Here is a 22,971-nt window from a genome sequence, read left to right on the forward strand (position 1 = left end):
AAGATAGTTCTTTTCATAACCAACACAACGCTGCTAAAGTTTTGCATATCCGAGCTCTAGTAACGTAACTATCACCAAAATGTTCTTCAAAATTTGACCTGTATCGGTTTCACAAGTTATGATATGCAGTAAAAGTTATTGACGATTTTTTAGTTACAACGTTCTGATCCATAGGTGAAATCACAAATGTCACATTTGAAAGCATGAAACATCAAATCATCATCGCCTTTGAGTTCATTATTCATATGATGTGCAGAATAATTGCACTAGTTTACTGCATTTTTGAACTTGGTAAGCTGAAGATCACTTTTAATGTAAAATCGGGCGCTGAATCCGAAAATGAAATTCAAAAAAAATCTCAGTAGAACATTTTTTGAATTATGCTCCAATTATGAAATTTTATACATATCTCAGACTGCATAACATAAATTGGAAATCTCTTTTTTGTATATTGAAGGTGAGTAAATTTGCTATCGATCATCTGAACTTAATTTTTGCGTATGATCAACAGTGTTGTTGATATTAGTGAAGTTATGATGGAAAAAATAATAAAAACTTTCTAGAGAGAATTTTTTTTCATCAACAGTTTAAGACTCGATTGTATCATTTGAAAAATATAATTGGACCGTAACTGTCAATTTGATACAAAGATTTCAAGGGCTTGTTTATCAAAGTCGGTTGAAAATTCAAGGAGTTATGGTAATTTTACTAAAACAGTAATATTTGCATTTTTGAATAATTTAAACGCAGTGTACTAACGTTCATATAGGAAGAATTAAACATGATAGATGCCACTCGCTCCAAGCTAAAATTGATCATTAACTTACCAGAAGGTCGCATGCCAGATTTCAGTAAGATTTGACCATTGGGAGCGGTTGCTTGAGTCTCAAGCGTGAATGGGATTTTAAGGTATTTTGCTCGAAAGAAGCAAAACATTCTGGTTTTTTATTGATAATTTTATTCTTCATTGATTGTTTGCTTTTTGTGAATATTTTTCATAAAGCCTAAATTAAGATAAATATTTCACCCGAAGATTGCAACCCGATTCAACTTATAAAAAAAAAGTTATTGCAGTTTGAAGATTGTATTTTGGCCGCAAATTGTCGTCTACAACGCAATGCGTAAAATGTACGCATTACGAGTTAGACGACAATTTGCAGCAAATATATAATCTTTGAACCACAATAACTTTTTTGTTTTAAGTTGAATCGTGTTGCAGTATTTTCATTTAGCATGCTTCCAAGATACCCATTTGAAACGTATGGTACTGGTGGTTCACGTTTCTTCTGTTCCTGTGTTCCAGATGTCTCTGCGTTCTCTGCTCCATGGTAGGCTCAACCATTTTATGTTTTTTTTATCATTTTAATGTTAGTATTATGTTAAAGTGATGAAACGCGTGAACAAAGTCAAGAAGAATAATCATTCACTTTTATTATTCTTTGGGACTCAGATTTAAGTTCTGGCTGTGGAAGTACGATTAGTGATTAGTGATTTCGAGCGAAATACGTTAAAATCCCATTCACGCTTGAGACTCAAGCAACCCCTCTCCATGGTCAGATCTTGCTGAAATCTGGCATGTGACCTTGTGGTAAGTTAATGATCAATTTTAACTTGGAGCGAGTGACATCTATCATGTTAAATTCTTCCTATATGAAGGTTAGTACACTGTGGTTTAATTATTCAAAAATGCAAATATTACTGCTTTAGCGAAATTACCATAACTTCTTCAATTTTCAACCGATCTTGATAAACAACCACTCAAAATATTTGTATTAAATCGACATTAACGGTCCATAGGAAATCAATTTTTAAATGTTACAATCGAGTCTAAAATTGTCGACAAAACAAATTTTCTCTCTAAAAATTCATTTTTTATTATTTTTTTCCATCATAACTTCACTAATATCAACAATACGGTTGATCATACGGAAAAATGAAGTTGAGTTGATTCATAGCAAATTTACTCACCTTCAATATACAAAAAAGCGATTTCAAATTAATGTTATGCAGTCCGAGATATTTGAATATACCTTCAAGTACTTTTTTTATGTTTCCAAAATTTCATATATGGAGCATAACACATAAACTGTTCTACTGAGATTTTTTTGAATTTCATTTTCGGATTCAGCGCCCGATTTTACATTAAAAATTCGGGTCAGTCAATGCAGTTCACGGTTTTTTAAAAATTTTGTAAACTAGTGTTATCAAGTAAAATTCCAGCTTTCGGAGGAAAACAACGTACTGTTGCACAGTGGTTTAAAACTCGAAAAACGTGATCATGGGCTTTTTGATGCCTTAGATGTCAAAATAGCTTAACGACGTGTTCTACAATGTTTCATTATTTTCAATTGCGCATATTTTGCCATTAATTTTTTTATGATCGATCCACCTAAAAGAGAGATTTTTTTTTTATTTTTTGAATTTGTAGCCAATCAAAATTATGTCTTCAGAAAACTTGTAGACAATACAATTTTGAAAAACTTTGTAAAAGACTTCAAAGCTCTGTCTTTTAAATCAACAGATTTATAGACATTTTTCTAAAAAGTAACCTCATAAACGAAATTTTCATTTAACTTTTTTCAAAGCGACTTTCGAGTCTTTCTTTATATGAGAGAGTTGTAACAATTGTAAAAGTACACAACTTCATTGAAGGTGTCTAGTTTTTATCTTGACGTTAAATGGTACTTTTTGTGTAATTACGTTTTAAAAATGCATATTTTCAATGCTCCATATCTCTAAAAGTTGCAAACTTATGAAAACAAAACTATATGCATTTGAAAGGCACATTCTTAAGCTTTAATGAACATATAATTTCATTTGTATGTATCAGGTTTTACTACTTAAATCATTTATCTGAAAGTTGGTAGTTTTGAAGTTTTTGTTAAGCCAGCCTGGCAATCTCTTGCTGTTCAGCAAAAGGAAGGATGAAATCTTCTTTTTTTCTATTCCTACCGTTGACAAGTGAAGACGACAGTTATTAATTTGTTGAAATTGATTCCATATTCGGAAGAAGAAGTATTAGCCTTGATCATGGATACCGATATGTCTAAATCACAATATTTAAGGGTTTAAACCTATGCAAAAGAGAGATATGCTAATATCTGTCCACCATAATATTAAATTATAGAAGTATATGTAAAGTGTCCGTTGCAATCATCATTAAATCAAACAGCAAGACGTGGTTTGGAAACCCATACAGCTGACGTTGCAAACCTTCTTGTTTTGTAACTTCATAAAATGACGTTATTCGTCAAATGGGGATTTGATGGTAGCAGCAACCATCATCAATACAAACCAAAATTTGAGACAGAAAATTCGACGCAGCAAAGCACAATGGTTCTGCAAGATATGTTTTCGGAGTTTTGGTGATCTCGTTGGTGTAGTTAGTATGGCTTGTTTCATAATAAAGGCAACATCATTCCTTCCTGAAGACCGCATATTCATTTGTGCTGCGGAACTAATGCTTTTAGACAGGGCCAACTCTTCAATCTTAACAAATTAAGAACTGTGTTTTTCACTTGTCAACGGTAGGAATATAAAAAAAAGAATATTTCATCCTTCCTTTTGCTGAACAGCAAGAGATTGCCAGGCTGGCTTAACAAAAACTTCAAAACTACCAACTTTCAGATAAATGATTTAAGTAGTAAAACCTGATACATACAAATGATATGTTCATTAAAGCTTAAGAATGTCCCTTTCAAATGCATATAGTTTTGTTTTCATAAGTTTGCAACTTTTAGAGATATAGAGCATTGAAAATATGCATTTTTAAAACGTAATTACACAAAAAGTACCATTTAACGTCAAGATAAAAACTAGACACCTTAAATGAAGTTGTGTACTTTTACAATTGTTACAACTCTCTCATATAAAGTAAGACTCGAAAGTCGCTTTGAAGTTAAATGAAAAGTTCGTTTTTTGAGGTTATTTTTTAGAAAAATGTCTATAAATCTATTGATTCAAAAGACAGAGCTTTGAAGTCTTTTACAAAGTTTTTCAAAATTGTATTGTCTAAAAGTTTTCTGTAGACATAATTTTGATTGGACGACAAATTCAAAAAATAAAAAAAAATATCTCACTTTTAGGTGGATCGATCATAAAAAACTAATGACAAAATATGCGCAATTAAAAATAATGAAACATTGTAGAACATGTCGTTAAGCTATTTTGACATCTAAGGCATCAAAAAGCCCATGATCACGTTTTTCGAGTTTTAAACCACTGTGTGTTGGCACTAAATTCTGAATGGAACCAGCTTTGGAAAATCACTCGAGTCATCCAGGCATTTTTATAGGCGAAATGTGTCTTGCGGTTTCCTGTTACCTTACTAAAGACATGAAAGTTTTAAATGACGAAGTTATTATGTTTTCTGATAAATTTCATCAGGATTTAAAAAATGCTTTTGTAAAATTACCCGATTTTTTCACTGTTCTGTAAATTATCACCCTTAAATGCAACATGAGGGTGGCAAAATCGGGGATGTAATGTACGTAATTGCAATTTTTTTTTATCGATTTATGGATTTTTAAATAAAAACATTCATACGCCTATTTTGATAACTCAATACAAAAGTTTTTTTTAAGAGATAATTATTTGAAGCTTTTTTCAGCCTTTCTTAAAGTTCAAATGAAAGAGAAGTGTCTTTAGAACTTAACACCTTCAGTACTCCTGAAACATCTTTATTCCTACCCAAATTCCGCTGGCATTGCGATACTTGATTATTCGAATAAATACACTAAACGTCTTTGTTGAAAATCATCATATTTTTGGAGCCTTGTCAGCAGCACTTTGTCTTAAGCTCAGATATCAAAAGTAACTATAATGGTTTTCGTTTGATGTAAGGCAAAGAACAATTCCAAAATGGCTTTTTAATTTATAATATTTGGTTAAGTGTTTCAGCTCATCTACACTTTTAGCATATATTCAATGTGATAAATATAGGTTTCAGGACTACTGCCTTGATAAACCCGTATGGTAACCTCATTCAACTAAATAAACTTCACTTTTACTATCTGGAAATCATTTAACAACTTTCACTAGAAACCGGCATTTCTGATCCTTTACATTAACCAGAACCACTGTATGAAGACGCTCGTTGAAAACGAAACTATCCCTGTTCACTGTAGAGCCAGTTTTCCGCAGCCTATTCTAAACCGTCTTCGTCGTCGTCGTCTTCGCGAAATTCCCACTTCTAATCTGCATCTTGCCTGGGCCAACTGCAAGCCCGAACCTACTTTCAACTGGATTTTAATGAAAGGAAACTACCAACCTTCAGCCAGCCAGGTCGTCCCACAACGATTGGCCTTAATCGAGCGGAAAAACTGGTCCTATAGGCACACTTGGAACGGTTTGGATACATTGCCCTGGCTCCAGAATTGATTGCAAACTAAACTTCAACTTCAAGAGTGCCGCAGGAATTTCACACTTTAGTCGGAACGCATTCGAAAGATATTAGCACTTGCAGCCGCCAAATCCAAAAGAGAAGCGAGCAAGTGGGATTTGATAAATAAATCAATGAAAACGTCTGGGTCAGGACCCGCATTGAAAAGTATAATCATGCCTTGGTACCTACACGCTAAAAGCCCATGGGAAATATACGGAAGAGATAAAGTTTGAAAAAATTACCATTTAGAAATATGCTACGCTGAATTTAGAAAACTAGGTTGCAATCTTCCTCAACGAGCGTCTTAAGTGCGTTCACATTATACACTAGATTATTTTTCTGTTACATTTTTCCATCTAACGATGGAAGCGGTAGATCATTTGAAGATGTTCAGTAGCTCAAACATCGCAGAACCCCTTTGGAAAGTTATACATTTGAAATGGCCCGCCGAGTGGGGGGAAACAAGTTTTCTCGCCTTTGCCATTTCCAAAGGACCCCGTCCAATATCGAGAATGGGTCTACAGATGATCATGATGCTACATGATGAAAAAACTGCAGCTAGAAATGATTCCGCAGCCCTTCACGTATCTATGATGTAGACTGGTACGGATTCCATGTGGCACCATGAACCGGGCACCGGGAAGAAGGTGGACGCATATATAGGTTAAACTTTGTCTGCCAGACCTTTCTTGGCCGATAAATAATAACATCTTGGCCACGACACTACTCTGCGTCATACCATGCCATGTTGAACTACATAGCTGAGGTATGTCATCTTTGGCAGCATCTCTCGTTGCGCCGTTCCTTCCTTCTATCTTGATTTCAAGTGTGTGTCACTGTATATTATCGGATGTTTATCAGATGGCCAACGGGTATCCGTCGTAAGCAGAAGGAAAATAGCGATGCAGCAGCGCATGCATCTTGCTGATCACGCATCATTTGACACAGATCATCGATTTAAATGTGCCAAGATCGTGTAATGCTGATGAGCGGTGACAATTATGAGCGAATGATTTGAATAAAACGATGTTCATGTTCTCTCATTACATAACTCTGAAATGTCATTTATTGAAGTTTAATTGTTAACTGTAGCAACAACTGGAGTGTCACTGGAGTACCTGAATAGACTGAGTTAATTTGGGGTCATTTTTTTATTTGTCAGGGTCTGAGGTCTTTAAAACATTATTGTATTGATTCAAAACTCATCCGCGATTTTTTCGCAGAAATTTAAAGTAACTTTTATAAGAGGTTAGGGTTATTTAAATATTCAGTTCTGAACAATCAACATTACTTGGCACTGGGCCATATACGGTGGTCGGTTTTACCGGTTTTTTTTGGAAATCCGGTATTTTGGTATTTGAAAATGAGAAGACCGATAAAACTGGTAAAACCAGTATTTTTCCAAAACAAAAAAAAAACATGAAAATAAGATATTTCATATAATTTCAAAAGTGGTGGTGTAAAATGCTCTAGTCTGTCTATACCAAGATAGATCATTCAGGAAAATTTTCTACTGAGGAAGGTACTTTTTTCCCTTTTAAAATTGTTTTTTAGATTACAAGATAATGAAGACTAATTTGACTTCTCTTCTTCTTCTTCGTCTAAAACCAAAATGACCAAAACTTGTTTGCATTCTCGAAAAAACTTGCGTTCCTCGTTTTTATTTCCTACATAATATCTGGTACAAAGAACATGCATTGCAAATACTACTACGGCTAGGCCAACCATATAATGAAAAACGCGAAAGAAACAGTAACAGGAGAATGGAGCATGAAGTTCCCTGCCAAACGTTACTCATGATTATGTATCAAATAGAGGTATTCGGCCAACGGCCGAACTTTTCAACTATTCGGCCGAATATTCGGTCGAGTATTAAATTGAGTTTTCAATGAAGAAAAATCAAAAGCGATTATTTTAATTTCATTCTATTTCTTCCATTTTCATGTCCGTCATTTTTTTGAGCCGATTATTTTCAACCAGATGATATGTTACAAGATCTTTTTTTCAAGTAGGGGTTTCTCTGATTTAAAAAAATCATCAAGACAAAAAAAAAAAATACAAATTGTGATGAAATTTTTTTTAATCATGACTCCATAACGAAATTTTTTGTGCAAATTTTATAAAAATAAAAAAGGTTTTTTTGGAAGCCTGAAATACGTTTTTAAATCTGTCGATGAGCTGTTGGTGAATAAAATTTCTATTTTTTTAAATTTTTTGTTGAGTTTTTTCTGGGATTTGTAAAAGTTTCCCGTATATTGTCCGGATTTATGATCGTCAATTTTGAAATAATATGCCCGGATTTCGAAAGGTTTTTATAAAATATTACCCGGATATGTCCGGCACGGATACGTGCTGAGAAAATTCTGGAAACCTTACTCTAGGGCATTTATTACCAAAGAAATTGGGTTTCTTTGAAATCTGGGACAAAACATGACGAAAGAGGTGCAAAGCCATTTGAATTTGTTTATTTGATATCGAATTAGATGAAGGTCGCATTTGAGCAAGATATCTTCAAAATAGTTAACAAAAACGATATTTTTTAACCTAAACCCTTTCCTTCCCACGAGGTTTTTCACGTTTTAAAAATAGAAATATTGCTTTACAGCTGAAGTTCTAGAACAAAAGATGCATAATTTAAGCCTACTTTAATGATCCATTTGATAAATTTGGGGTTTGAGGTGGATCATATGTGCTCCATTGGGAAGATAACAACACATAGGGCGCAAATGAAAAACAGGAAATAATTGCAAAATGATATGGAATTTCATCACTTCATTGATCACAAACTAAAACGATCCTATTTGATAAAAAACTTCTTTGGTATACACATCCCTCGAAAGTCTATTTATTGAAATATTTGAAATTTTCATTTTTGCCTTGAACAATGGCCGCCATGACACTTTGCGCAAGGAAAACAAAAAAATGCCTTTTCGAGAAAATCACGAGTTTTTACAAATATTTCGAGACATGTGGTCATTTAAGCAGATGAAATAACTATCCTGAAGCGATTTTTTTGTTGACAAAATGATTTTCACGAGTATTGATAAGAAGCTTCACAAACAGAAAAGTACGTTTTGTTCTCAGTGTATCACCAGTGATCCACTTTACTTACTCAAAAATTTATATGTTTTAGTTAAAATCTAAGTAAACCATCGATTGATTTTGTTTGCATAAGCAACCTTCTGCACCTCAGTATTTTTATTTGAAGGAAATTATGAAAACTTGTCAAGTTATTGAACAACAAATGACGACTTGATTTAAATTCGAAAAAAATTCGACTTTTTTGCAGCTTTTGAGCTGCCAAGCAAAACCTAGCGGATCGGTTTTCTTCAAATTTTGTGCAATGGTTCTTCACTCATATCTACACATTCGGTGAAAAAATGGTGTTGATCCAAAGCGCCCAGTTCAAATGAGAGCTGTGCAAAGTCGTGGATCACCTGTGCTACCATGGGAAGGAAAGGGTTAAGCATACTGCATTTTCTACCACACGTATCCACACGGTCGGCAATCTGAACAAAATCTAAGATTTATTCTAAAACTTAAAAGATGAAAAAGAAAAAAATTATTGAAATTAATAAGTTTCTATTGGAGCAATGGTGTTTAAACCGTATCTCAGAATAAAACAAAAATTTATGTTTATTTCGAAATTTTTAGAAACCGTCTTTGAAAAAAATGTGAAAAATTTCAAAAATAAATTTGAGCTTTTTATTTGATTTAACTAATAATCTGAATAAACCCAGGCTAAATCCTGGCTAAATTTTGAACAATATCCAGGCATCCCAGTCAAATGAGATTTATGGGGAAACCTGAACTTATTTATCATATTAAATCTGGAATAAACGATAATCAAAGTATAACGCAATACTTGTCAACATTCTCTTGTACAATCTATTGTGAAAGTAACACGGATTCACCTAAGATGTTTTTCTGAATCCATAATTTTTTGATGACTGTGTAGCTTTGTTTGAAAAATTTGGCAAGTCAGTTATTTTATAATTTTTAAAAATAAATTATCAGCTTATTCGGCCTATTCGGCCGAATACTTTGCTCAACTATTTGGAACATTTGGGCGGTATTCGATGCTGAATATTCGGCCGGCTGAATATTCAGTACATCTCTATTTGATTATGTATATCCCAAGTAACACAGATTAAACCAACTAGCATTAGGAAGCATTTTTTTAAGTAGTTTTGAAAAGGCTAAAGAGGATTTTACGAAACATACTGTTTTAGTTGTTTTGAAAGAGTTCGGAATGCCTTGTTAAAACTACAATAAAACACATACTCAAAAGTTTGCTCCAAGCATTCTTTAGTAACAGCACTCAGTGCATGTTTATAAAATCTTCATCATACTTAGTGACAGTTCTTGATCGGGATGTCAATCGAGGAAACGCTTAGATTTGAATCAAAATTTTAAGTTTTACATATTTTTGATAAGCTATGTGTGTTGGTTTTGAGTTAAAAAATAGAAATATAAAAAATCTTTGAAAAACTTCAAATCACCGGAAGTGGTATGAATCGCTACTATATGGGTGTAGAGTGACCCAAGTAACAATTTAAATTCAAATAGGCTTTGTAAGCAAATGAGGGTGTTTTACAAAAGATTCAAAAAGTCTTAGTTATCCTTTAAGCTATTTCAATAAGAACTCTATAAAAACGTTCTTCAAGATAGCTACAAAACCTTTATAAAACTTTTTACAAAAGTGTCAATTATATTTCTTTTGAGGCTTTTTGTAAGAGATTTCAAGAGTTCTATAAAACCATTTCCACACTTCCTTATGAAACCTGAAATATCTTCCGAAAAAAATCATAATTGCTTTGATATAGTACAAATTGACTGTGCGATAACCCTTATAAAAAAAATAAAACTTGGAATAAAACCTAACAGTTTAATAGTTTCAGAAATTTACTGTCAAAATGACCTTAAAAAACCCTTACAAAGAAAGAAAACTTTGATTAAAACCTAATAGTTTAATAGTATTACAAATTGACAGTCAAAATACCCTTAAACAACCCTTATGAATATAGAAAGTCTCGATTAAAACCGTATAGTTTAATAGTATTACAAATTGACTTTTAAAATACCATTAAATAACTCTTTTAAAGAAAGAAAGCTTTGAATAAAACTTAATAGTTTAATAGGTAGCAAAATACTCCGTATGAAGTCTTCGTCAAGAAAAAAATGAACAACGCCAAACAGAATGTAAACAAACTATTTGCATTTTGATATATTGTAAAATTTATTGTCAATATTTCCTTTTTTATCTTCACACCAGTTACAAAATGTATAATCTAACTTTTAGGGAGTTCGTTCGTTTTCAATTATGGCTAACTCTGATTCCATCAGGCATTTTTTGAATCGAAAATGCCCGCCGGAAGGCTGTGACGTTCTTGATCTTACATAACACATCGACTCCACAGCACCCACATTCACTGGTACATTCCTGTGTTCCATTTCTTCCTTCTTAGAGGTACTTGTTGTTCCGATGATGCTTCAGCTTACCGTAGTACCGTAAAACCATTCTTTAAACGATGACCTTGAAAAACAAAGCGGATCCCATCCGCTTTGGTGTCCACTATTTGTGCTATCATCGCCACAAGGCGCGAGTGACCACCGGGACGGCTTCGGCTTTGGGACTCTTTTCGCTGCGCACAATCCAAGATCCGAGTTCGTTCAGCTTCACTTGTCCGAAATGAGTATCCGGTTTGCCGTAGTAAAGGCTGGACTTTGGTATATTATTTTCCCGGATAAATCACCAAAACCCATCTGGGTTCTTCCGTACGCTCTAGTTAAACGTCAAATTACCTTAAAAAAGGAAGCTTTGCATAAAACATAATAGTTTTATAGCCAACAAATTTCTCCGGATATGGTTTTTTTCAAGAAAAAATGTAGATGAAATGTTCTATAAGTTGCATAAGGGATTCAACCAAGTCCAATCATTCCAGAAAAGGAATTTATCTAGACAATCTAGTTTTATAACTGACTTTTATAAATCAAATAGGAATTATTGTTCATACCCCATTTTTTAAAGAGAAAATGTAAAAAAAATATTTTTTTTATTGAATTTTATTGCGTCAAAAGCAATTTTTTACCGTATATTGAAAAAAAAAATTTCGCAGAATGTTAAATCAAATTATGACGAAGAAGACAAGGAAAAATACATTTTCACAAAACGGAATGCTATTATGAAGAAAATTAATTGATTTGTTTTAATTAATTTCGAAGGTTTAATGTGGGGCGTATTTTCATTGCTAGTTTTTCAAAAAAATAATCGATCAAATCAGATGCGCAATATCTTTATGCGAGAAGAACTTGAAAAAATCGAATGTAACTTTATGATTTTTGATTATTGGATACAGAAAATATAAAAACATTAAGGTCACAATGATTTGATTTGGTATAAACATTTTTAAACCATCTATTGGAGAGAATTGATTCAATCAAGAATTTTTTTCCTATCACGAGAATTCATGGTCTTAGAAAAGTTTTTGGTAATGGCCTTATATATTCCCATGGTTTTATTAAGTATTTTAATTCCTGTCTGGAAAACCTCCTGTAGGTGGGCCTTTTTGTATATATAAGCGTTTTATAAATGTTTTGAAGGAACTTATAAAATTTGGTGTTGATTTAAGGCGAGGTTTTATAGATCTCTTGTAGATTCTTATAAAACTAAAATTGTTACTTGGGTGAAAGAGCCCAATTAGTAGGAAAAAAAATTGTTGCTTGAAGCCATCATTGATCCAAGATGGCGGCTTCCGCTAGACTTAAAATGCTGTAAATAACTTAAAATCGCATGAAACATCCACAATATGTGTATTGGGTAAAGGGCTAAGCGAGTGGAAGTCGACTTTCGCTTTCTGACGCCATCTTGAAATCAAAGATAGCGGCTTCCGCTAAGTTTGATAATACCGTAAATAACTGAAAACCGCGTGAAATTTTAATTAGATTTCCGACCATTTACAGCATTCCAAAGATCAGGGGAAGTTACCATCTTCGGTGGCGTCAGATAACGGAATTCAAATTCTACTCGTTTAGCTCTTTCACCCAATACCAATATTGTGGGGGTTTCATGTGATTTTTAGTCGTTTACAGCATTTAACAGTTACTAGGGAGGCGCCATCTTGGATTTCATGATGGCGTCAGATAGTGAAATTCCACTTCTTCTAGTTGAGCCCTTTCACCCAATACCAATATTGTGAAGATTTTATGCGATTTTCAATGATTAACATCATTTCAAAGTTAAGTGAAAGCTGCTGTAGAGAATATTGGTATTTATGAAATTGAAGTAGAAAACATTGGCCTTTCGTGAAATTGAATATAATATAATAATCATGATTATGATCAAATTTTGAATATCAAGATCATCAGATATCAAGTGTACGTTAGTTTTGACATTGCTACATTGACTTAAGAGTGCACGAAACACAACTCTCTTAACTCGTCTAATTTAGCAAGCACGAAGAGATGAGAGAAAGAGAGAAGTTTCGAAAGATAAAGGGAAGTGAAAATAAACGTTCATTCTAGTTACTAATTTGGACGCGAAAGAATGTTCCAAAAAAGTTTAAATTAGACTTTTATAAGCGAAAAATAGAACGATTTAACATATTGAAGTCCACGACAGCCATGCTGGTTGCAAAATCGAAGGGATCAAAATGACGCCATGTTGATTGATATTTTTCCAGGTCTATTTTCAACCAATTCCATCATGTTTGCGATGTCAGTTTGTCGTGTATTACAATTATATTAAATGAAAAATGTTTTACACGAAAATTTTTTATTTTATTTTTAAACAAATTTTTCATTGAAATTTTCTTATTCTACAGATTTTACTAGGCGCATTTATATTAAGAAAATATTTCATACACATTTTTCCTAAAATCTTGACTGGGAGTAGAAAAAATGGTCATAATATGGTCAAAACATTGCATTTTTGTTATTAATTTTACCAGATCGTACCTCAATTATGCGATGATCATTCTTCATCATCAATGTTCATGATTGCTAAACAAAAACAAACATCTTTTATAAAAGCTTTGGTGACCAGCATAATGATTTTACGGGGTTTGAAAAATTGGCCACGACGACGTTTCTAGGATAACATTTTGGCTTTATTAGAGTTCTGGTGATGCATAGAATGCGTTTAGGGTTTTATGAAGATTAATGCTATTGTCCCCTATTATGTGTTGTGCTGACCACAAAAAAACTAAAAGTGTTACTTTTACATAGAAATGTAGAATAGAATAGTCATCCATCCTATTTGAAAACAGTTGGCAACTCTGCTAAGTACGGTACAAAGTGAGTTATATTTTTTTTGCTCACGTCTCACTGCGAAAGTTCCCAATGTTTCGTTGAGACCCCCGAGAAAGCTTTTCCGACCGAACCGATCAAAACAAAACAAACTCTTCGGTTAAAGCTTCCCATTCAGCTTCGGAACTAAGTAAGAAAGCCGGTTTCCAGTTTCATCCACCCAACTTTTCCTCCCCAGCGAGATACCTCATAGAGAAACAGCTGATCGCTCGTTGAAAGTTTGAAGTTATACTAACTTCGGCTGACGATCCACGATCGAGCACATGGCATGGCGATTTCCGATGGCTTGGTCGGAATCAAAACAATCTTTCGCACCAGCAAGTTTAGTCACCGTCGGACCTTCACGGTGGGCGAAAGTGCTTTTCGGACTTGATTCCGGTGGCGATCATTCGATCGAAGTGTCAGCTCCGCTCTTTAGTCTCTAACGCAATATACTGAATTGGGAAGTGTGCCTAGTAGGTGTCCTTACTGGAGTGGAAGAAAGTATGGCTTTGAAGGCTTGTTTGTGATGCGTATACCACCTTACATGACACGTTTCGCTGCACATTGGGAAAGCCGATGTTATTTTTTTTAGTGTTTTGATTATTATTGGCTTCAACTCAAACTTAGTTGCTATTGTGAGGAAAATAGTTGCGAATTATGTGCAGATTTTTTTTTATGTTTTGCTGCAATTGCAAACTGGATCGAGGCGCGCTTTTCGATGAGCACCGGAATTTAGTAGTTTGAGTTGGCGGAAAAGTGATATGCACCAAAGTGAGTGTCCAGCATGTTTCATTTTCTTCCCTCACCTCATTCGCACAAAGCCGTTTTATGGTATTTCAAACTTGCGGAAGATTAAATGTCAGCGGCCGGCTCAGAAAATGCATCAATTTCTGGTGCTGGTCAAAAGCATCGCTAATTTGCCTTTTTGATATGTAAATTTAGTGAAAACGAAATCGGAACCGGTCGTATGTCAGAGGAAAGAGCTGCCCGACTCGAGAGTTGTGATGCGCATCCGACCTTGAATGAAGACAGAGCGGCAAGAGATAAGCTTGAACCCGAAAAAAGTGATCTAGTTTTTGGGAATTAGTCTACGGGTTTACAAGTGGCTTCCGGTAAATAAAATCATAAAAAAAACCTGGACTCCACTATAACGAACTGTGCTTATAGTGGATGCCCACTTCAAGTGATAAAAAGTGAAAAGTGCTTTTCGACGAATGTTTTTTTTGGTTTTTTCCTCTTCTAGTAGGTATAACTAAACCTGATTGGTGAATGAAGGTAAACCCATAATAGCGTTTCCCGGATTATTTTTTTTCATACTCAGACTGCACCAATCTGTGGATCGTTGTTGCAACTGGATTGTGTTCAGCTCCATCAACGGTGGAGGAAGCTCCAACCTGTATCGGTTGCAATTGAAAGGTGTCCCACATAGCGGGTTTTCGCTTACTCAGGTGTTTATTGTGCATTCTGTCTCTTCCGATACACAGCACTGTATGACGACTCCCTAGCTTGGTGATCCAAAAAGACTGATCGGAAGTGTTTCTCCCGTGTAAGTGTCTGTGAATGTGTTTATCGGTTATGCAGTTGCTGATTGGATCGAAATAGGAAAATTGCAAATAGCTTGACAACTGGAACATCGTTGAAAATTGAACAACTGTTGAACGAGTTGGAGTGAATGATAGCTAGCACAGCTTTAAATGTTTACAAATATATTGAGTGATTTCATCTGGATCGAGTGGAGCGATCTGTTGAACAATTGAACCTGTGGTTTGGAATTTGCATTCATGCTTGTTGGATCAAGGTAAATTATATTTTAAGATTTCAATTTAAAAAAAAAATCTATTTTAAAACCTTATTAACCGCAATATTGAATAACGAACGGAGTCATGCACTTTAACTAATTATGCGTGCTAAAAACCTTAGATAAAAATTTAATAACTTTATTTTTTAAATTTTTTTATTCACGAAAATCACTTTAGAATCGAAATTACTTTTTCTTAAGCCGCTTTAATTACCCAAAATGGTAACGATGAGGAGCTGAAGCTCTCTTTTTGAGCGATAGCTCTTCACGGAAAGAAAAGTATAGTATTTCTTACAATAATCCACTTATATTCCATCATATTTCTGATGGAATATCGACCAACTATAAATATGAAGCTTTCAATTATACATATGTACATTGGATTATCTGTTTGTTTTTTTTTTGCATTCAACTTTACAGATAATACATTCAACTACCTATATGTTTATGATTGATTTTAAGCATTAAACAATAAACATTATAGATTCAACTATAATCGTGAGTTTGATCTTCTGCCTTCAACCATAAGTATAGAATATCCAGCTATAAGGGTAAAGTTTATTTAACCATAGATATGATAGATGCAATTATATTTTTATGATTGATTTCATGATTCTAACTATGGATATTGTATGTAGATTTGCCTTGTCTATTAACCTCTACTGCATTATATTTTCGGCATAAGAATTTTATATTTTCACACAATTTTTAAATTTATTAAACTACAGTAATATAAGAGTAACAGTAATAAAAGAAATTTAGATTATAAACTCGTATTCAGCGTGATAAATTCAGATATGTAAACCTACTACACGGAAAACAATTTTTTCTGCAGTCAACTTCGCGACCTTAATCTATTAGTTGTCCCTGGAGCACAGAAGCCGGATCCGACAGCGCACTTGAATTTATTCAGCACGAATCCGCCCATTTTCGATTTGACACAAAACCAAATTCAAAGTATCGTATAGAGATACACAAATTGAATTGAAATCTAGCCAATTGGAAACATCAACCACCTGATGAATCTATTATATTTATAGTTGAATACCTAGAATCCACCCTAGAATTGAAGTTCAATCTATCATATTTACAGTTAAATCAATTATACCATTATATTTGAATCTATTATATTTATAGTTGATTGCTGGAAGTCAATCATTCGTTTGTAATTGAATCTATTATTTATAGTTGAATGCCTGAATTCAATTATTCAACTGAAGTTGAATCTTTCATATTTATAGTTGAATCAATCATACTATTATAGTTGAATTTATAATATTTATAGTTGATTGCATAAGGTCAACCAGCAGTTTATAGTTGAATCTATTATATTTATAGTTGTATGCGTAAAAATCAACTAAACTTCGATGATTAATATAAAAAGCATTGGAACAACTGTCGTCTTTTTCTCCGTGTTATGCTCATTGCTATAATAATATCTACAGGCAAAAAAATCCTTAGAAATCTTATTTGGTGAATTTTATTCCAATAAACATCCTACTGTCAATATGAACCTTTTTATGTGAGTTCGTGGCGTCAGGTGCTAATTCCTTTAAACCCTTTTAAGCTTGAAATGTTAGCTCAGATGAACTGCGACCGGTCTATCGATCTGAACTGAAATTTGTTCCCTGGAACGTTTTCCGGATTTAAAATTACATAATGAAATAGTACTGGTCACGTCACGTGATTTAGAGCAATCCTCAATGTTTTAGATTTATGAACTTGAATTCTTTTCCAAAATTGTGCCGAAGCGCTCAAATTTTCAGTTTTTTAACCCTCAAAAATTAACATAGGAAGGCCATGGAAAATCGGAAAAAATCGAAATTTCTTTTTTTATCAAAATAGAAATTTCGAATTTTTCTCAAATGGCTTTGAAATCATGAAACGTCGAGATCTGGTGTTATCTCGAAATTTTTTTTGGCCACAAATCGACTTTCTGGGACTTTTTTTTTTCAGGAAACTGACGAAGTTGGGCGAGATAACACCAGATGTCGAAGTTTTATGCGTTTTGAGTCATTTGGCATCAAAATTAAAATTTCGATTTCACAAATTTTCTTTGGTTTCCCCTTTGGAGATTTTTTGAAAAATTTAATTTAAATTTTTACACAATTTTTTTTTTAGATAACACCAGATGAAAATTTTGAGTTTTTTGATTTCCTTTGGCCCCCCATGATGATTTTTGAAGGTTCGATTGACACCGGTTAGTTTTTTTCCAAACTACAAAATGTATATGATAGGTTTTCGAAATTTGACATGACTCATTTAGCTGCCATCCCAATGTACTGTACATACATATAAAACATATTTCGAATATTGAGCCATTTGAGTTTGGTTTATCTTTCATGACTCATGCTTATTATGATGATTTTTTCTGTTGTAATCAAACAAAACTAATAAAGGCATTTGAAACATGTACAGAGAAGAGTTTTGAAAATCTAAAAAAAATTGTAAAATATTAGTTTTTAAACCCGATATCAAGTTGCGAATAGAAGTTGTGATTCGACTCTTCTATCTCTTCATTCTCCTCAAAATAAGAACTTAAGTCCGCTTGAAAAGTCTCAACACTCTACAACGGTGAAGAAAACGTTAGTAACTAATGCATACCATTATAATGGTATCAAGTAGCACAAAAAAATCGTATATCGTGATGAAAAATATATATAATATAGCACTGTTTTCATAAAAAAAATTATTTGGAACTCTTCCATTATTGAGTGACGGTAACCTTTTGGTAGAATTACACAATATCAAATTACGGAATTTTAATTAATCCTTATCACACTTTTTTTTTAATAAACGAATAGAATTTCAAATAAACTTTATGTTTTCTCCAGACTTGGTTTTTCGTGTAGTTATTTTAGATTTAGGTGATTTTTTTTCCCAAAAGATATAGAGAACAATATAGACTTCGGTTATATAAAAAAAAAACTTCGCGGGACACAAAAATTCAGCCGCGGGACACGATTTCACCACCCATGCTTTAGATGAAAGCAGGCAAGTTTTTTTTTGTTATTTTTCAAAGCTCTTTTTATTTTTAGCTATTGTTTTTAACTTTTTTTTGAAGATTTTTCTATTTTGATTATTTTATTAGAATACTGATCTAAATTTCGATGTTTTTGTGAGTATCGATTAAAATTACAATTAAAAATGTCCAAAATAAATCAATTGAAAAATTATTTTTTAAGAAACAATTGATTTAAAAACTATTTCAGAAAATGCATATTTGAACAATCCTCAAAGAATACTTACTTTGCTTGTTAAAATATCTGAACTAATATTTTTTTTAATTGACTTGTGCTTTCGGCTGATTGACTGTATTTCAAAATAAGTTATTTCTATATTTTTTTGAAGAAGTAAGAAGAAGAATTCGGAAAAATTTGTGCAATCTATGAAAATTTAAAATAATTGTTAAAGATGGTATAGATTAAAGTATTGGAATAAATATGAGATATGAGACCGTAACAAACTGTGATACACCTATGTATGGCTCCATATTTTTATTTTGTCCCTTTTTGGTCTCCAAGTAATATTGTCAAAAATGAGATGAAACAGAAATTTTTACACATAATTTCTGCCAAAAAAAAATTCAAATGGATTAATTTGAAATATCTCTTTGACCACTATGTTTGTCCTTTTGTTTATATGATCACGTTTGTCACTTTTGTTTATATAATTTAAAGCCAAGTATTTCTTGGAAAAAATTTTAATCATTAAAAAAAATTAAATTCCGAATCCAAAGAAACGTAGTACAAAATGATAGTTTGATTTATCAGCTTTCAAAAAAGCAGCCAGAAATGCATTTTTGAATTGTTAGTGCATCGGCAGGGATTTTTTGTAACTAGCATTTTGCTAATCTTTATTCCTCTTTTCTTTTTAGGAATACATATTTCCATCCAGCTCTAATATTTTTAAACAAAGTTTGAAAAATTTTTGATTTTTATAAGAAAAATCAGAAAACAAAAAGCTATTTTCTTAACACTGAAGCAATTTTGGTCTTCGAAAAATATTGTTGATCCTCTTAGAGTTCATTCAAGGGATACCCTGGAGAGCAGATTTTTTATGCATGAATATGAATTGCAGTCTGAAGTCTATATTGCATGAATATAAATTCCTTGTAGTTTTGGGTCACATTATAATTAATACAAAATTTCATATTTTTTACTTTACTTGTATAATTATTACAGTAAACCATAGTTGCTCTACAGTCCGATTTAATTTTTTAATATTTGGTAACAACAAAATCTCTACTTGTCTAACTTATTATTGTACAATCGAGATGAACAAAAAAAAAGGTTATTTGATTTATGGTTCTCTTTATGTTAAACCACTGATAAGGTTAAACTATAGTATACGACAAAAATATAAAGAAGGAGTATTCAAAACTCTGTTGACGCGATAAAATTTTACTATTGTGCGGGCTAAGCGCATCATTACATTTGGATGCTGCCTTATAATAAATTCAACGTCAAAATAATATTTTAGAGATTACCGATTCAAACGTAAACTGCACTCTAGAAACAGATGACGTGATATTTAATTCGAAGATTCGTTCTATCATGTTCAATAATCATATGTGGTTTAGTGTTTTTTTATGTTCAATTTTTAAAATGAGAATATGGCCGTAACAAATTTCAAATCCTTCTTTTGTCACTTGGAGTTGGAAAATCGCGAGGGGGTAATAAAAAATAATGCGAAAAACAAATAAATTGGAATAAATTGCACGAAACCTTGTATGCAAATAAAAAAGCATACTGTATCATTGCACAAAACCTATAAATCAAGTAATTTTTTATCGAAAAATTCAATAAAATCAAGAATCCAAAAAGGTGGAATAACTTCCAACTTCTAAAATTTGAAAAGATTTTTGAAAAATATATGGAAAAATGGTCAAACACAACAACTTAAAAGCGTGTTTTCTCGAAACCATCATTTATACACTTATACTTCTTAGTGATACTTAGTGATTGTATGAAGATCCTTTAAAATCAAGCAAATTTGGTACTAGCACTTTTAATATGAGAAATTGTCGGTCATTTCTGAAATATGAGAGTTTGTATTTCGACCGCTAAACATTTTTAATAGGAGGCCCTCAGAGCCAAAGGGCTATAAGCGCACAATTGATTGATTTTGAGTTTATAATGCCAAACGATTTTTCATATGTCTAACTATATTTGGTGATTTTGTCAGATATTTTAAATTTTTTCTACAAACTTTTAAATTCGAAATAAAACATTTCGAAAAATGTATTAAAAATTACCAAACACAACAGCTTAAAAGTGCATTTTCTAGATATTAGCTTTTTAGTACTTTTGGATTCCAAGGGCCTCATTTGTAAACTGACATGATGGGAATGAAAAATAATGAGTACATTAGGTATATCAATTTGAGAGAAGATTGCATAACTGAATGACATCGACACTTAGTATCAATTGTGCATATGACTCTACATATTTAAGTGATGGACATAAGTTTTCGACATAAGCCGTCGCTTATGTATCAACACTTTTTAAAAATTTAAAATTACTCTAAATAGTTTATGATATTAACATTTCTTATGTGAATTATAAAGTTTCCAATGCTGTTCTTCATAACATTGGAAGGAATATGTTAAAACTATAGACACTATAGTTTCATATAGTCTGGAAAAGAGAATGGCGGGAGCCAACCGAACTGTCATTCGCGGGAGCCAATCGAGCAAACTTTGTAAATATTGAAAATCTTAGTTGAAGTATTGTGACTCACAAAGCTTTTTTGGCTTTTTAGTTACATTAACTATAGTTGTTTAACATAATTTTCACTATTTTTTCACCTATAGATAATAATATATTTTTCAAATACGATTTAGAATTCAATAAATTTAAATAGCATTTAGTTCACGAATCTAAAAAGCTGTGTTATATTTTGCAGCTGAAGAGAGTTATGAAGAGTTTGAACATTATCATAGAATGCTCGATTGGCTCCGCGCGAATGACAGTTCGATTGGCTCCCGTCATTCTTTTTTTTTCCAGACTATATGAAATTATAGTGTCTATAGTTGACACTACTAAAACTTCAATAGAACACTAAAAAGATCGAATATGTAGGGGAGACTGAGGATACTTAATCCCTGTTTATACTTGATTTCTCAGCTATATTTTAAAACTGGAATGTATTACAAAAATCAAATGTTCAAGAAAATGTATGGACATGTTAATCGTTAGATTATGATATGAACTTCTTAATGTCATATTTTCAAAGCAATTTTTTTAGGAAAAAGTTTTCCAAAATGTATTTTATGAGTCCACTTGATCCCTCGAGTCGAAAAAGATATATTTTTCTTCTGAATGTATGTTGATCATTGCTAAGCACGCAATTATAACTATTCATCCAATGATTATATTTTATTCAATAACTTCTTCATAAAAAGAACTCGAAAATGTGCTTTTATCTAAAAATAAAAAAAATGCGCCTTTAAGTATGCAATGACTAGAGGATAGAAGACAAACTTTTAGATTTTGTTTGTCTAACACTGAAAACAAATGAATTGAAAACAAATATGACTCTTAAATGTGGAAAAATGGAACTTTTTTCTTTAGATTTTGCATGATTTTGTTCCAAAGCTTGGGCACCCTGATTAAAAGATCAAATCTACTTTAATTTTCAAAACATCCTAATTTTTTTAGTCCCACGATAACGCTTCTAGTTCATCTACGGGTTCATGTATCGATCTTACTTCTGCACTTTATTAACTTGAAGTTACACGCTGTCGAAAAAAAACAAAAGGCGATCTACAATTTTTTTTTTCAAAAAGCTTTGATGAAAATAAGAAAAAGGGATCAGGTATTCCCAACCTCTCTACTTATGTCCATCAGTGTATGTTTGCCAGAATGTAATATGAGGCCCTTAAAGAGCAGCAAAAATAACTAGTGGATCCCGTAAATTTTTTTTATTTTCCTTAAGGATCGCAGATGTACGGGATAAATTTTTCAATAACTGTACACCAACTGTCGTGGATGACACAAAAATGTTAAAACGTCTATACCTATTATTTGTTTTCTAAAGTTTCAAATTCCCTTGATTGATCTACTATGAGAGAATCAATATCTGTCTTACAGTATGATGGACAATATTCGAGATATGATCTTCATCGTCTTACAAAATTATGAGTACCAACAGCGTAAGGTTAACTGTCATTATCTAAGATCAAATTAAATTAAATTTTGTTACCCGTTTCTTTGCTGTAAAACAATGACAGCCAACGTTTCACACCTCTACCTCTAATTTGTTGCTTGATAGCATGATAATCTCATTACTTCACCGAGCAGACATTTGTCGCCCATTCAAAACAATAACAGCCCATTTTCACTCCATTAGCACTCCCATCAAGATCCACCCGTCCGAGATCGCTTCCTACCGAATGGCGAACACAAAACAATTTCAAAATGCCCTCAGGAAATTGCTTTACCGTACCTGAATAGACACTGGTTGCCCATTGGGAGGGCGATAGCTCAATTGCAATTCA

The 22,971-nt window shown here is 32.7% G+C and overlaps 1 protein-coding gene across 3 annotated transcripts in view; it reads left to right on the top strand.

Annotated features, from left to right (window-relative positions):
* Positions 1-14,035: 14,035 nt before the first annotated feature.
* The window catches only part of LOC129746608 (uncharacterized), a 372,164-nt gene continuing 363,228 nt past the window's right edge, over positions 14,036-22,971 (top strand). The window contains exons 1-3 of one of the 3 annotated variants that reach the window (XM_055740345.1): positions 14,036-14,173; positions 14,615-14,947; positions 15,157-15,470. The gene's annotated coding sequence lies outside the window, so the exon portion shown is untranslated. The remainder of the gene's footprint in view (positions 14,174-14,614; positions 14,948-15,156; positions 15,471-22,971) is intronic. The other 2 variants (XM_055740346.1, XM_055740348.1) reach the window with 2 other exon arrangements.

The sequence above is a fragment of the Uranotaenia lowii genome, chromosome 2 (assembly GCF_029784155.1).
Source record: "Uranotaenia lowii strain MFRU-FL chromosome 2, ASM2978415v1, whole genome shotgun sequence".
Classification (NCBI taxonomy): domain Eukaryota; kingdom Metazoa; phylum Arthropoda; class Insecta; order Diptera; family Culicidae; genus Uranotaenia; species Uranotaenia lowii.